Genomic DNA, 13,145 nt, shown 5'->3' with positions numbered 1-13,145 from the left:
CCCCCCCTTCCCCCTGGCCATCCCCTCTGCCCCTCCCTCCCTCCCTCTCTCTGCCCCTATCCCTACTGCAAACCCCTACCCCCGTAGTCCAGTCTAGTCTCGTCGTTACCGTGGCGCAGCGCAAGGGCACTGAGGGGCCGTGCGCGGGTAGCGTGGATCAATGGGGGTCATCGCTTCTCGGCCTTTTGGCTCAGATCAAGTGTAGTTTCTGTTCTTGTCAGTTTAATATCTGATAGGTCTCCCACGGGGGGGACCAGTTCTTATTAAGCCGATTTTTGCCAACGGGGAGTCGGAACGAGGGCTCGCTCCGTCCGCTCCACGCATCGCCCCGGTATTGCAGCTTCTCTGGGGAACGGTGCACTCTTTCTAAGCGTGTCAAAGGGAAACCCTGTGGGGTGAGTGAGTGTGTGAGTGAGTGAGTGAGTGGGTGAGTGAGTGAGTGGGTGAGTGGGTGAGTGAGTGAGTGAGTGGGTGAGTGGGTGAGTGAGTGAGTGAGTGACAGACAGATTGTATGGCCGGGCGTGATCCTGGCTTTCCATCTCTGGTTGACAATAATCATGATAGAGTAGGTAAGAGGGAGTGCAAGTGCACCTTCCTTTTGTAACACGTTTGCTGCCTGCCTTGAAGTAGTCGATTTCATTCATTTGCAATGTCATGTCATTTGAACGTACTTACTTACTTACTTACCTACTCACCTACCAACCGGTGAGCGCGTTCTTGCTCTGATTGAACCCATAGAGTCAAAGAACTAAGTGTAATTCCATTGCTATTGGCCTCGTTTGGTGGTTCATGTGAATACACTGTTGAGTTCCCCATCTTCCTTTAAACCGTAGGGGACCGTAGGTGAATCAATTTTCAGTTGTTTGGCCACTATTTACCCCCCCCGGTGAGGCGAAGCCCTTTTCGTTTGGCCCGCCGTTTTCCCTCCCTTTTACTTGAAAAAAAAAAAAAAAAAAAAAAAAGTAAAACAAGTTTTTTCACTGACTGACTGACTTACTTACAGGCCGATCTGGTCGTCATAACATGTAATAACACGTATGTCATCTAGGAACCACACCAAAAGCGAGTGCCTGCCTGCCTGCCTGCCTGCCTGCCTGCCTGCCTGCCTGCCTGCCTGCCTGCCTGCCTGCCTGCCAGGAGCTTGGTCAACCCGAGTTCACAGCTGCCAAAATGCATCCGTTGTTGTGGGTGAAACAACGAGGACCACTTTTGTCAAGGTGTAACCCTAGCCCTACCACTTTTGTCAAGGTGTAACCCTAGCCCTAACCCTAGTAGGTGGGATGATTCGGCAAAATTCGGAACGCTTCACGGATTTGCGTGTCATCCTTTCGCAGGGGCCATGCTAATCTTCTCTGTATCGATCCAATTTTATTAGATGTGCTGCCGTAGCGAGCACAAGACAGGCAGCTGCACCGACCCCTATATATACGGCACGTCACTGGTCGAGTCGTCTCGGGGCGGGGTTGAAGCGCGAGGGCGGGCCGGTCCCCCCTTCCCCCTGGCCATCCCCTCTGCCCCTCCCTCCCTCCCTCTCTCTGCCCCTATCCCTACTGCAAACCCCTACCCCCGTAGTCCAGTCTAGTCCAGTCTCGTCGTTACCGTGGCGCAGCGCAAGGGCACTGAGGGGCCGTGCGCGGGTAGCGTGGATCAATGGGGGTCATCGCTTCTCGGCCTTTTGGCTCAGATCAAGTGTAGTTTCTGTTCTTGTCAGTTTAATATCTGATAGGTCTCCCACGGGGGGGACCAGTTCTTATTAAGCCGATTTTTGCCAACGGGGAGTCGGAACGAGGGCTCGCTCCGTCCGCTCCACGCATCGCCCCGGTATTGCAGCTTCTCTGGGGAACGGTGCACTCTTTCTAAGCGTGTCAAAGGGAAACCCTGTGGGGTGAGTGAGTGTGTGAGTGAGTGAGTGAGTGAGTGAGTGGGTGAGTGGGTGAGTGTGGTGGTTCATGTGAATACACTGTTGAGTTCCCCATCTTCCTTTAAACCGTAGGGGACCGTAGGGGAATCAATTTTCAGTTGTTTGGCCACTATTTACCCCCCCCGGCGAGGCGAAGCCCTTTTCGTTTGGCCCGCCGTTTTCCCTCCCTTTTACTTGAAAAAAAAAAAAAAAGTAAAACAAGTTTTTTCACTGACTGACTGACTTACTTACAGGCCGATCTGGTCGTCATAACATGTAATAACACGTATGTCATCTAGGAACCACACCAAAAGCGAGTGCCTGCCTGCCTGCCTGCCTGCCTGCCTGCCTGCCTGCCTGCCTGCCTGCCTGCCTGCCTGCCTGCCTGCCTGCCTGCCTGCCTGCCTGCCTGCCTGCCTGCCTGCCTGCCTGCCTGCCTGCCTGCCTGCCTGCCTGCCTGCCTGCCTGCCTGCCTGCCTGCCTGCCTGCCTGCCTGCCTGCCTGCCTGCCTGCCTGCCTGCCTGCCTGCCTGCCTGCCTGCCTGCCTGCCTGCCTGCCTGCCTGCCTGCCTGCCTGCCTGCCAGGAGCTTGGTCAACCCGAGTTCACAGCTGCCAAAATGCATCCGTTGTTGTGGGTGAAACAACGAGGACCACTTTTGTCAAAGTGTAACCCTAGCCCTACCACTTTTGTCAAGGTGTAACCCTAGCCCTAACCCTAGTAGGTGGGATGATTCGGCAAAATTCGGAACGCTTCACGGATTTGCGTGTCATCCTTTCGCAGGGGCCATGCTAATCTTCTCTGTATCGATCCAATTTTATTAGATGTGCTGCCGTAGCGAGCACAAGACAGGCAGCTGCACCGACCCCTATATATACGGCACGTCACTGGTCGAGTCGTCTCGGGGCGGGGTTGAAGCGCGAGGGAGGGCCGGTCCCCCCCTTCCCCCTGGCCATCCCCTCTGCCCCTCCCTCCCTCCCTCTCTCTGCCCCTATCCCTACTGCAAACCCCTACCCCCGTAGTCCAGTCTAGTCTCGTCGTTACCGTGGCGCAGCGCAAGGGCACTGAGGGGCCGTGCGCGGGTAGCGTGGATCAATGGGGGTCATCGCTTCTCGGCCTTTTGGCTCAGATCAAGTGTAGTTTCTGTTCTTGTCAGTTTAATATCTGATAGGTCTCCCACGGGGGGGACCAGTTCTTATTAAGCCGATTTTTGCCAACGGGGAGTCGGAACGAGGGCTCGCTCCGTCCGCTCCACGCATCGCCCCGGTATTGCAGCTTCTCTGGGGAACGGTGCACTCTTTCTAAGCGTGTCAAAGGGAAACCCTGTGGGGTGAGTGAGTGTGTGAGTGAGTGAGTGAGTGGGTGAGTGAGTGAGTGGGTGAGTGGGTGAGTGAGTGAGTGAGTGGGTGAGTGGGTGAGTGAGTGAGTGAGTGACAGACAGATTGTATGGCCGGGCGTGATCCTGGCTTTCCATCTCTGGTTGACAATAATCATGATAGAGTAGGTAAGAGGGAGTGCAAGTGCACCTTCCTTTTGTAACACGTTTGCTGCCTGCCTTGAAGTAGTCGATTTCATTCATTTGCAATGTCATGTCATTTGAACGTACTTACTTACTTACTTACCTACTCACCTACCAACCGGTGAGCGCGTTCTTGCTCTGATTGAACCCATAGAGTCAAAGAACTAAGTGTAATTCCATTGCTATTGGCCTCGTTTGGTGGTTCATGTGAATACACTGTTGAGTTCCCCATCTTCCTTTAAACCGTAGGGGACCGTAGGGGAATCAATTTTCAGTTGTTTGGCCACTATTTACCCCCCCCGGCGAGGCGAAGCCCTTTTCGTTTGGCCCGCCGTTTTCCCTCCCTTTTACTTGAAAAAAAAAAAGAAAAAAAAAAAAAAAGTAAAACAAGTTTTTTCACTGACTGACTGACTTACTTACAGGCCGATCTGGTCGTCATAACATGTAATAACACGTATGTCATCTAGGAACCACACCAAAAGCGAGTGCCTGCCTGCCTGCCTGCCTGCCTGCCTGCCTGCCTGCCTGCCTGCCTGCCTGCCTGCCTGCCAGGAGCTTGGTCAACCCGAGTTCACAGCTGCCAAAATGCATCCGTTGTTGTGGGTGAAACAACGAGGACCACTTTTGTCAAGGTGTAACCCTAGCCCTACCACTTTTGTCAAGGTGTAACCCTAGCCCTAACCCTAGTAGGTGGGATGATTCGGCAAAATTCGGAACGCTTCACGGATTTGCGTGTCATCCTTTCGCAGGGGCCATGCTAATCTTCTCTGTATCGATCCAATTTTATTAGATGTGCTGCCGTAGCGAGCACAAGACAGGCAGCTGCACCGACCCCTATATATACGGCACGTCACTGGTCGAGTCGTCTCGGGGCGGGGTTGAAGCGCGAGGGAGGGCCGGTCCCCCCCTTCCCCCTGGCCATCCCCTCTGCCCCTCCCTCCCTCCCTCTCTCTGCCCCTATCCCTACTGCAAACCCCTACCCCCGTAGTCCAGTCTAGTCCAGTCTAGTCTCGTCGTTACCGTGGCGCAGCGCAAGGGCACTGAGGGGCCGTGCGCGGGTAGCGTGGATCAATGGGGGTCATCGCTTCTCGGCCTTTTGGCTCAGATCAAGTGTAGTTTCTGTTCTTGTCAGTTTAATATCTGATAGGTCTCCCACGGGGGGGACCAGTTCTTATTAAGCCGATTTTTGCCAACGGGGAGTCGGAACGAGGGCTCGCTCCGTCCGCTCCACGCATCGCCCCGGTATTGCAGCTTCTCTGGGGAACGGTGCACTCTTTCTAAGCGTGTCAAAGGGAAACCCTGTGGGGTGAGTGAGTGTGTGAGTGAGTGAGTGAGTGAGTGAGTGAGTGAGTGAGTGAGTGAGTGGGTGAGTGGGTGAGTGAGTGAGTGACAGACAGATTGTATGGCCGGGCGTGATCCTGGCTTTCCATCTCTGGTTGACAATAATCATGATAGAGTAGGTAAGAGGGAGTGCAAGTGCACCTTCCTTTTGTAACACGTTTGCTGCCTGCCTTGAAGTAGTCGATTTCATTCATTTGCAATGTCATGTCATTTGAACGTACTTACTTACTTACTTACCTACTCACCTACCAACCGGTGAGCGCGTTCTTGCTCTGATTGAACCCATAGAGTCAAAGAACTAAGTGTAATTCCATTGCTATTGGCCTCGTTTGGTGGTTCATGTGAATACACTGTTGAGTTCCCCATCTTCCTTTAAACCGTAGGGGACCGTAGGGGAATCAATTTTCAGTTGTTTGGCCACTATTTACCCCCCCCGGCGAGGCGAAGCCCTTTTCGTTTGGCCCGCCGTTTTCCCTCCCTTTTACTTGAAAAAAAAAAAAAAAAAGTAAAACAAGTTTTTTCACTGACTGACTGACTTACTTACAGGCCGATCTGGTCGTCATAACATGTAATAACACGTATGTCATCTAGGAACCACACCAAAAGCGAGTGCCTGCCTGCCTGCCTGCCTGCCTGCCTGCCTGCCTGCCTGCCTGCCTGCCTGCCTGCCTGCCTGCCTGCCTGCCTGCCTGCCTGCCTGCCTGCCTGCCTGCCTGCCTGCCTGCCTGCCTGCCTGCCTGCCTGCCTGCCTGCCTGCCTGCCTGCCTGCCTGCCTGCCTGCCTGCCTGCCTGCCTGCCTGCCTGCCTGCCTGCCTGCCTGCCTGCCTGCCTGCCTGCCTGCCTGCCTGCCTGCCTGCCTGCCTGCCTGCCTGCCTGCCTGCCTGCCTGCCTGCCTGCCTGCCTGCCTGCCTGCCTGCCTGCCTGCCTGCCTGCCTGCCTGCCTGCCTGCCTGCCTGCCTGCCTGCCTGCCAGGAGCTTGGTCAACCCGAGTTCACAGCTGCCAAAATGCATCCGTTGTTGTGGGTGAAACAACGAGGACCACTTTTGTCAAGGTGTAACCCTAGCCCTACCACTTTTGTCAAGGTGTAACCCTAGCCCTAACCCTAGTAGGTGGGATGATTCGGCAAAATTCGGAACGCTTCACGGATTTGCGTGTCATCCTTTCGCAGGGGCCATGCTAATCTTCTCTGTATCGATCCAATTTTATTAGATGTGCTGCCGTAGCGAGCACAAGACAGGCAGCTGCACCGACCCCTATATATACGGCACGTCACTGGTCGAGTCGTCTCGGGGCGGGGTTGAAGCGCGAGGGAGGGCCGGTCCCCCCCTTCCCCCTGGCCATCCCCTCTGCCCCTCCCTCCCTCCCTCTCTCTGCCCCTATCCCTACTGCAAACCCCTACCCCCGTAGTCCAGTCTAGTCCAGTCTAGTCTCGTCGTTACCGTGGCGCAGCGCAAGGGCACTGAGGGGCCGTGCGCGGGTAGCGTGGATCAATGGGGGTCATCGCTTCTCGGCCTTTTGGCTCAGATCAAGTGTAGTTTCTGTTCTTGTCAGTTTAATATCTGATAGGTCTCCCACGGGGGGGACCAGTTCTTATTAAGCCGATTTTTGCCAACGGGGAGTCGGAACGAGGGCTCGCTCCGTCCGCTCCACGCATCGCCCCGGTATTGCAGCTTCTCTGGGGAACGGTGCACTCTTTCTAAGCGTGTCAAAGGGAAACCCTGTGGGGTGAGTGAGTGTGTGAGTGAGTGAGTGAGTGAGTGAGTGAGTGAGTGAGTGAGTGGGTGAGTGGGTGAGTGAGTGAGTGACAGACAGATTGTATGGCCGGGCGTGATCCTGGCTTTCCATCTCTGGTTGACAATAATCATGATAGAGTAGGTAAGAGGGAGTGCAAGTGCACCTTCCTTTTGTAACACGTTTGCTGCCTGCCTTGAAGTAGTCGATTTCATTCATTTGCAATGTCATGTCATTTGAACGTACTTACTTACTTACTTACCTACTCACCTACCAACCGGTGAGCGCGTTCTTGCTCTGATTGAACCCATAGAGTCAAAGAACTAAGTGTAATTCCATTGCTATTGGCCTCGTTTGGTGGTTCATGTGAATACACTGTTGAGTTCCCCATCTTCCTTTAAACCGTAGGGGACCGTAGGGGAATCAATTTTCAGTTGTTTGGCCACTATTTACCCCCCCCGGCGAGGCGAAGCCCTTTTCGTTTGGCCCGCCGTTTTCCCTCCCTTTTACTTGAAAAAAAAAAAAAAAAGTAAAACAAGTTTTTTCACTGACTGACTGACTTACTTACAGGCCGATCTGGTCGTCATAACATGTAATAACACGTATGTCATCTAGGAACCACACCAAAAGCGAGTGCCTGCCTGCCTGCCTGCCTGCCTGCCTGCCTGCCTGCCTGCCTGCCTGCCTGCCTGCCTGCCTGCCTGCCTGCCTGCCTGCCTGCCTGCCTGCCTGCCTGCCTGCCTGCCTGCCTGCCTGCCTGCCTGCCTGCCTGCCTGCCTGCCTGCCTGCCTGCCTGCCTGCCTGCCTGCCTGCCTGCCTGCCTGCCTGCCTGCCTGCCTGCCTGCCTGCCTGCCTGCCTGCCTGCCTGCCTGCCTGCCTGCCTGCCTGCCTGCCTGCCTGCCTGCCTGCCTGCCTGCCTGCCTGCCTGCCTGCCTGCCTGCCTGCCTGCCTGCCTGCCTGCCTGCCTGCCTGCCAGGAGCTTGGTCAACCCGAGTTCACAGCTGCCAAAATGCATCCGTTGTTGTGGGTGAAACAACGAGGACCACTTTTGTCAAGGTGTAACCCTAGCCCTACCACTTTTGTCAAGGTGTAACCCTAGCCCTAACCCTAGTAGGTGGGATGATTCGGCAAAATTCGGAACACTTCACGGATTTGCGTGTCATCCTTTCGCAGGGGCCATGCTAATCTTCTCTGTATCGATCCAATTTTATTAGATGTGCTGCCGTAGCGAGCACAAGACAGGCAGCTGCACCGACCCCTATATATACGGCACGTCACTGGTCGAGTCGTCTCGGGGCGGGGTTGAAGCGCGAGGGAGGGCCGGTCCCCCCCTTCCCCCTGGCCATCCCCTCTGCCCCTCCCTCCCTCCCTCTCTCTGCCCCTATCCCTACTGCAAACCCCTACCCCCGTAGTCCAGTCTAGTCCAGTCTAGTCTCGTCGTTACCGTGGCGCAGCGCAAGGGCACTGAGGGGCCGTGCGCGGGTAGCGTGGATCAATGGGGGTCATCGCTTCTCGGCCTTTTGGCTCAGATCAAGTTGGTATCAAAGCGCATCGAGGAGAAATCGAGCACCTTTGGACGACGGAGGCTGAAGGCGGTATTGCAGGTGGCGGAGGACCGGGTGTCGGCACCATGGAGGCGGACAGAACCAGTGGCGGTGAGTCGGGGGCGGGGAGGGATGGCAGTGACGGGGGTCGTGCTGTGTATGGGGCACCGTCACTGTGCTTAGGGGGGACGGCCGCTGGGCTGAGTGCCGTGGGAGGGGGCGCCCCGACCACGGAGGATGCGGTGGACGGCGTGGAGGCGGCTCCCCGGATGGTCCCGCCTGCCCTGTCAGCGGTTGGGGGGCCTGCAGAGCCCCGAGCGCCGGTCCGGGTAGGGACGGCTGGTGGCTTGTCAGGGGGTGGAGCCCCTGCAGGTGGGAGGCCAGCAGGGATGAAGAACGCCCTGCGGTTTTCGTGGAGGGACCCGGCTGCGGAGAGGCTGTCCCGAGAGGCATTCACCCGGCAGGTCGTGATGGCGATTTTAAAGTTGACGCCGGCAGAGGTGCTGTGCCTGCAGGACAACGTGCAGGAGAGGGGGTTTGACGTGACCCTGAAGACGGCGGCGATCGCAGCGTCCGTCCTGGCCTTGGTCAGGTCCCAGTGGGCAGTGGCACCCCTGGGATCCTACGAGGTGGTGGATTTGGACCGGCAGAATTTCCGGGTGGTCACCGTTCACCTATACAATGGCCAGATCTCGGACCAGGAGGTGGCCGCGTTCCTGGCCCGTTACGGGGACGTGAGATCGGGGGCCCGGTATGTCTGGGACTCCTTGGGGTACTGGACCGGGCGGCGTCAGTACCAGATGCTGTTGGGCGAGGACGAGAACGGGCCGGATGGGCTGCTGCACCCTCCCGCCTATTTTAGGATCGGGAGCGACCGGGGCTACTTGTTCTACGCCCGGCAGCCTCCCTGCTGTAGGAGGTGTCGGGGTGTGGGGCATACGGAGGCGGCATGTGGGGGGCCCCGGTGCGGGGCTTGTGGAGTGGAGGGGCACGTGGCAAGGAACTGCCCGGTACCAAAGACCTGCTATGGTTGTGGGGAGAGGGGGCACCTTCGGCAGGGGTGTCCAGCTCGGGGGCGCAGTTATGCGGACGCCACGACGGGTCGTGAGGATGGCCCCGGGACCGGGGGTGGTGGTCCTGGAGCTCCAGGCAGGGGCCCTGCTGCCCCGGACGTGGCCCCTGCCGCGGCCCCTGCCGCCGCCCCAGAGGGGGCCCCTGACGCCCTTGTCTTGACCACAGGAGCCCCGGTGGTAGCCCACGACGGTCCAGGGAGGGAGCCGTTTATTCCGGGCTCCAAGGTGGTGGTGAGGGGTGAGGCTGCCACGGCTGTGGGAGGCCCTCCTTCTGAGACGCTGGACGGTGGGGGACTACGCGCCCTGGAGACGGTCCTGAAGGAGCTGATGGGACAGGCGGAGCGGAACCTGCTGGGTCGGGACGCCGAGATCACGGAGGCTGGAGGGGAGAGTTCGAGCCCGGTGGCCTTGGCGCAGCGGCAGAGGAGGATGGACACGGTGGACCAGGGGTATGTTGGGGGGGGGAGGAACCTCCGTCGGAAGGTGGATGAAGTGGACGGAGAGGGGGGGGTTGTGTGTGGGGTGAGGGGGGAGGGTGCGAAGAGGGGGAGGGGTGGGCCTAAGGGGAAGAAAGGGCCTAAGGGTGGGGGGGGGAGGGGGCGGAACGGACTCTGCCGGCTTCGATGCCCGATACCCCGGTGGAGCTGGGTGGGGGGGGTCCGGTGTCTCAGGTGGGGGAGGGGGAGCTGAACACGGTGCCGGCCTCCTGGGGGGAAACGATGGAAGCGGAGGAGGGGGGGAGTGGGAGTGGGGGGGATTTGTACGGGTGACATGTGTGGTTCGGTTGTTTGGTTGGTTATCATTAACATTTTCGTCATGTCTTTCACTGTATGTACTTTTAATTTGCGGGGTTTGAGAGACAGGGTGAAGAGGGCGGCTGTTTTTTCTTTCTTGGGAGGGTTACATTTCACTGTGTGTTTTGTACAGGAGGTGCATTTAAGGGATAGGGGTGATGTGGTGGGTTTTACGCGGGAGTGGGGGAGGGGGGGGTCTGTTTGGAGTGTGGGGGGGGTGCACTCGTCAGGGGTGGGGATTTTGTTTGGGGGCGGTGGGGTTCGGGTGGAGGGGTCTTTTATGATCGCACAGGGGCGGGCCATGGGGGCGGACATTTGTGTGGGGGAAATGAAAATGCGGGTTATTTGTGTGTACGGGCCACAGGGGAGGGTGGCGAGGGGTGAGTTGGTGGAGTGTGTGGCCCCTCACTGTGCCACAAACCGGGTTTTGTTGATAGGGGGGGATTTCAATGTGGAGTTAGGGGGCACGGGTGAAGTGAGTGTAGCAGCGTGGAGGGTTTTGTTTAGCGGGCATAGTTTGGTGGATGGGGGGAGGCGCACTACCCCTCTTTTGGATGGGCCCACGTGGCGTAATTCCCGTGGGGTCCAGAAGCGTTTAGACTACGTCTTCTTGCCTCGGTCTTTGGGACCGGTGTCAGGCCGGGTGCTCCCTGTGTTCTTCTCGGACCATGATGGGGTCCTCTTGACGGTGCAGGCCCGGGTGCCGGTCTTTGGCCGGGGGTACTGGCGCCTCAACCTGGGGGTCCTGGAGGAGCAGGCGTTCTGCGACTCCGTGGCCCACTTCTATCAGGGCCTCGTGGGCCTTAAGCCCTTCTACACGGGGGTGGTCGAGTGGTGGGAGACTGTTAAGGCCCGCCTGAGGGACTTTATTCAGGGGCACTGCAGGAGGCAGGCGAAGGCTTTGAGGGCGGAGATTGCACGGCTGCAGTACCAACTTGAGCTGGAGCATTCCTTGGGGAACCTGGGAGTGTCCCCCGACTTGCAGCGGTGTGCCGCCCTCAAGGTCCGTTTGAGGGTCATCCACGAGCGTCGTGCTCGCGCCTACCTCTTGAGGGCGCGTCAAGATTTCTTGGAAGAGAATGAGACGTGCTCGGCCTCTTTCTTTGCTTCTGTGAAGGCGGCGAAGAGGAGGTCAGTGTTCGCGGGGGTGAGGGACCTCCGGGGCCACATAGCAGCGGAGCCTGCCCGTATGGTGGAGGCCGCCACAGACTACTACCGTGTTTTGTTCAGTGCTAGGGAGGTAGATGCAGGTTATGGCGAGGTCTTCCTTAACGCGTTGACCCGGCGGGCGCCTCCAGATGTGGCGGCGGCCATGGAGGCACCGTTGTCCCTTGGGGAGCTGGAGGGAGCACTGAGGCGCATGGGCCGGCGGAAGGTGCCGGGCCTCGATGGGCTGCCGGCCGAGTTCTATCTCAGGTTCTGGGATGTGATCGGGCCGGCGGTCCTCGAGGTCCTCACCGAGGTCCTCGGCACGGCGACCCTGGGAGGGTCGATGGCCGACGGGGTGTTGTCCCTCCTGTCAAAAGGGGGGGATGGCACCGACCTAGGTAACTGGCGGCCGTTGACCATGTTGTGCGTGGACTACAAGCTGTTGGCCAAGGTCTTGGCTGACCGGCTGCGCACAGCACTCCCAGACGTCGTGCACGTGGACCAGACCTGTGGCGTGGGTGGTCGGTCCGTGCGCTGGAATCTCCAGCTGCTCCGGGACGTCATAGCCTGGGCCGAGGACCGCGGGCTGCCTCTGATGGTAGCCGGCCTCGACCAGGCAAAGGCTTTTGATAGGGTACACAGAGGGTTTTTGTTTCGGGTGTTAGAGAGGCTAGGGATAGGGCACGTGTTCATCGGGTGGCTGAGTACTTTGTACTCGGCCGTGGGGTGCACTGTTTCTATCAATGGGCACTTGGGAAAGAGGTTTGACTTGGTCTCAGGGGTTAGGCAGGGGTGCCCGCTCTCACCCTTGCTGTTTATCCTTTACATGGAGCCCCTGGCGGCGGCCATTCGGGCCGACCCCGGTGTTGATGGGATACTGGTACCAGGTAGCGGGGGCCTACGGGTCAAGATGACTCAGTACGCAGACGACACCACTCTGCTGCTGGGGAGCGACGCGAGCCTGATTCGAGCCTTGGAGACCTTCCAAGATTTCACGAAGGCCTCTGGTGCGGTGCTCAACCTCACCAAGTCTTCTGTGAAGTTCTTTGGGCGCTGGACGGGAAGGACGGATGTACCAGGGGGGCTGGCTCACTGTGCAGGGCCCCTGCGGATCTTAGGGGTGCACTTTCAGGCAGCCCAGTGCGCCACGGCCAACTGGACCAGGCGCCTGAACGCGGTTGAGCGGAAGTTGTCCCTGTGGAAGGCCAGGACTCTGACTTTCGTGGGGAAAGTACTGGTCCTGAAGATGGAGGTGTTGCCGACTCTCCTCTTCCTGGCTTACGTGTATCCAATGCCGGCCGGCATGCGGAGGCCCTTGACGCGGCTCGTGTTTCGCTTCCTCTGGGGGGGGAGGTACGAGGTCGTGGCGAGGGTCCGCATGCTGGCCCCCGTGAGTCAGGGAGGGAGGGACGTGCCGCACTTCCCGCTGAAGCTTGACTGCGTGTTCGTTTGTTTTCTTTTGGGAGAGTTGTCCAGTCCGGTGCTGCACCCTTCTGGGCACTTCCTACGTTTTTTCTTTTCGTATCAGGCGAGGCATCTGATGGAGTGGTCCAACCTGGGCCCCCGGGCGGAGCAGCTGCCGTGGCACTTTGGCCAGGCGGCCAGGTGGCTGAGGCTGCACCCTGCGGCCAGGGACCCGGTGCTGGGCCTGAGTCAGAGGGCCCTTTATGCCGAGTTGGTGCAGGGAGTGTGTGCGCCGGCCGTGGTGGGGATACCCGCCACGGTCTGGTCGTCAGTACAACTGCCCGGTCTTGACAACGGTCTCAAAGACCTGAATTGGCTGTGCCTACACAAGGGCCTGCCGGTGCGTGAGATCATGCATCGGCACGGCCTGGCACGGACCTCGGTGTGCCCGCGGGCCACCTGTAACGGTGACGAGTCCATAAGACACGTCATGTGGGACTGTCCTTTTGCTGGGGTAGTGTGGGCCAGGGCGGGGGTTTTGCTGGGTAGGGTGGTCACGGGGTTTAGGCTCACGTGGGTGAGGGTGGAGAGGGGTGTGGGGTGGTCTGGGGGGAGGCGTAACCGCTTCCTCCTATGGCTGATCATCAGCCTTTTTAAACGAGTGTTGTGGCAGGCGAGGAAGGAGTGGGTG

The 13,145-nt window shown here is 58.5% G+C and overlaps 10 non-coding genes across 10 annotated transcripts; 5 read left to right on the top strand and 5 right to left on the bottom strand.

The window, feature by feature from the left end:
* Nucleotides 1-169: 169 nt before the first annotated feature.
* Nucleotides 170-366, top strand: LOC146273616 (U2 spliceosomal RNA). The gene has a single exon (XR_014766880.1). It is a non-coding gene; the product is annotated as a U2 spliceosomal RNA (small nuclear RNA).
* A 923-nt stretch (nt 367-1,289) lies between these two features.
* Nucleotides 1,290-1,396, bottom strand: LOC146273615 (U6 spliceosomal RNA). Its single transcript, XR_014766772.1, has one exon. It is a non-coding gene; the product is annotated as a U6 spliceosomal RNA (small nuclear RNA).
* Nucleotides 1,397-1,659: 263 nt separating this feature from the next.
* On the top strand, nt 1,660-1,856 carry LOC146273614 (U2 spliceosomal RNA). Its single transcript, XR_014766879.1, has one exon. It is a non-coding gene; the product is annotated as a U2 spliceosomal RNA (small nuclear RNA).
* Nucleotides 1,857-2,636: 780 nt separating this feature from the next.
* LOC146273613 (U6 spliceosomal RNA) lies at nt 2,637-2,743 on the bottom strand. The gene has a single exon (XR_014766761.1). It is a non-coding gene; the product is annotated as a U6 spliceosomal RNA (small nuclear RNA).
* Nucleotides 2,744-3,002: 259 nt separating this feature from the next.
* Nucleotides 3,003-3,199, top strand: LOC146273612 (U2 spliceosomal RNA). Its single transcript, XR_014766878.1, has one exon. It is a non-coding gene; the product is annotated as a U2 spliceosomal RNA (small nuclear RNA).
* Nucleotides 3,200-4,121: 922 nt separating this feature from the next.
* LOC146273611 (U6 spliceosomal RNA) lies at nt 4,122-4,228 on the bottom strand. The gene has a single exon (XR_014767059.1). It is a non-coding gene; the product is annotated as a U6 spliceosomal RNA (small nuclear RNA).
* Nucleotides 4,229-4,497: 269 nt separating this feature from the next.
* LOC146273610 (U2 spliceosomal RNA) lies at nt 4,498-4,694 on the top strand. Its single transcript, XR_014766877.1, has one exon. It is a non-coding gene; the product is annotated as a U2 spliceosomal RNA (small nuclear RNA).
* A 1,188-nt stretch (nt 4,695-5,882) lies between these two features.
* On the bottom strand, nt 5,883-5,989 carry LOC146273609 (U6 spliceosomal RNA). Its single transcript, XR_014767046.1, has one exon. It is a non-coding gene; the product is annotated as a U6 spliceosomal RNA (small nuclear RNA).
* A 269-nt stretch (nt 5,990-6,258) lies between these two features.
* LOC146273608 (U2 spliceosomal RNA) lies at nt 6,259-6,455 on the top strand. The gene has a single exon (XR_014766875.1). It is a non-coding gene; the product is annotated as a U2 spliceosomal RNA (small nuclear RNA).
* A 1,163-nt stretch (nt 6,456-7,618) lies between these two features.
* On the bottom strand, nt 7,619-7,725 carry LOC146273607 (U6 spliceosomal RNA). The gene has a single exon (XR_014766868.1). It is a non-coding gene; the product is annotated as a U6 spliceosomal RNA (small nuclear RNA).
* Between the last annotated feature and the right edge of the window lie 5,420 nt (nt 7,726-13,145).

The sequence above is a fragment of the Hypomesus nipponensis genome, chromosome 9 (genome assembly GCF_054491055.1).
Source record: "Hypomesus nipponensis isolate SF chromosome 9, ASM5449105v1, whole genome shotgun sequence".
NCBI lineage: Eukaryota > Metazoa > Chordata > Actinopteri > Osmeriformes > Osmeridae > Hypomesus > Hypomesus nipponensis.
The sequence above is the reverse complement of the archived record's forward strand: the minus strand, read 5'-3'. Positions and strand labels throughout refer to the sequence as shown.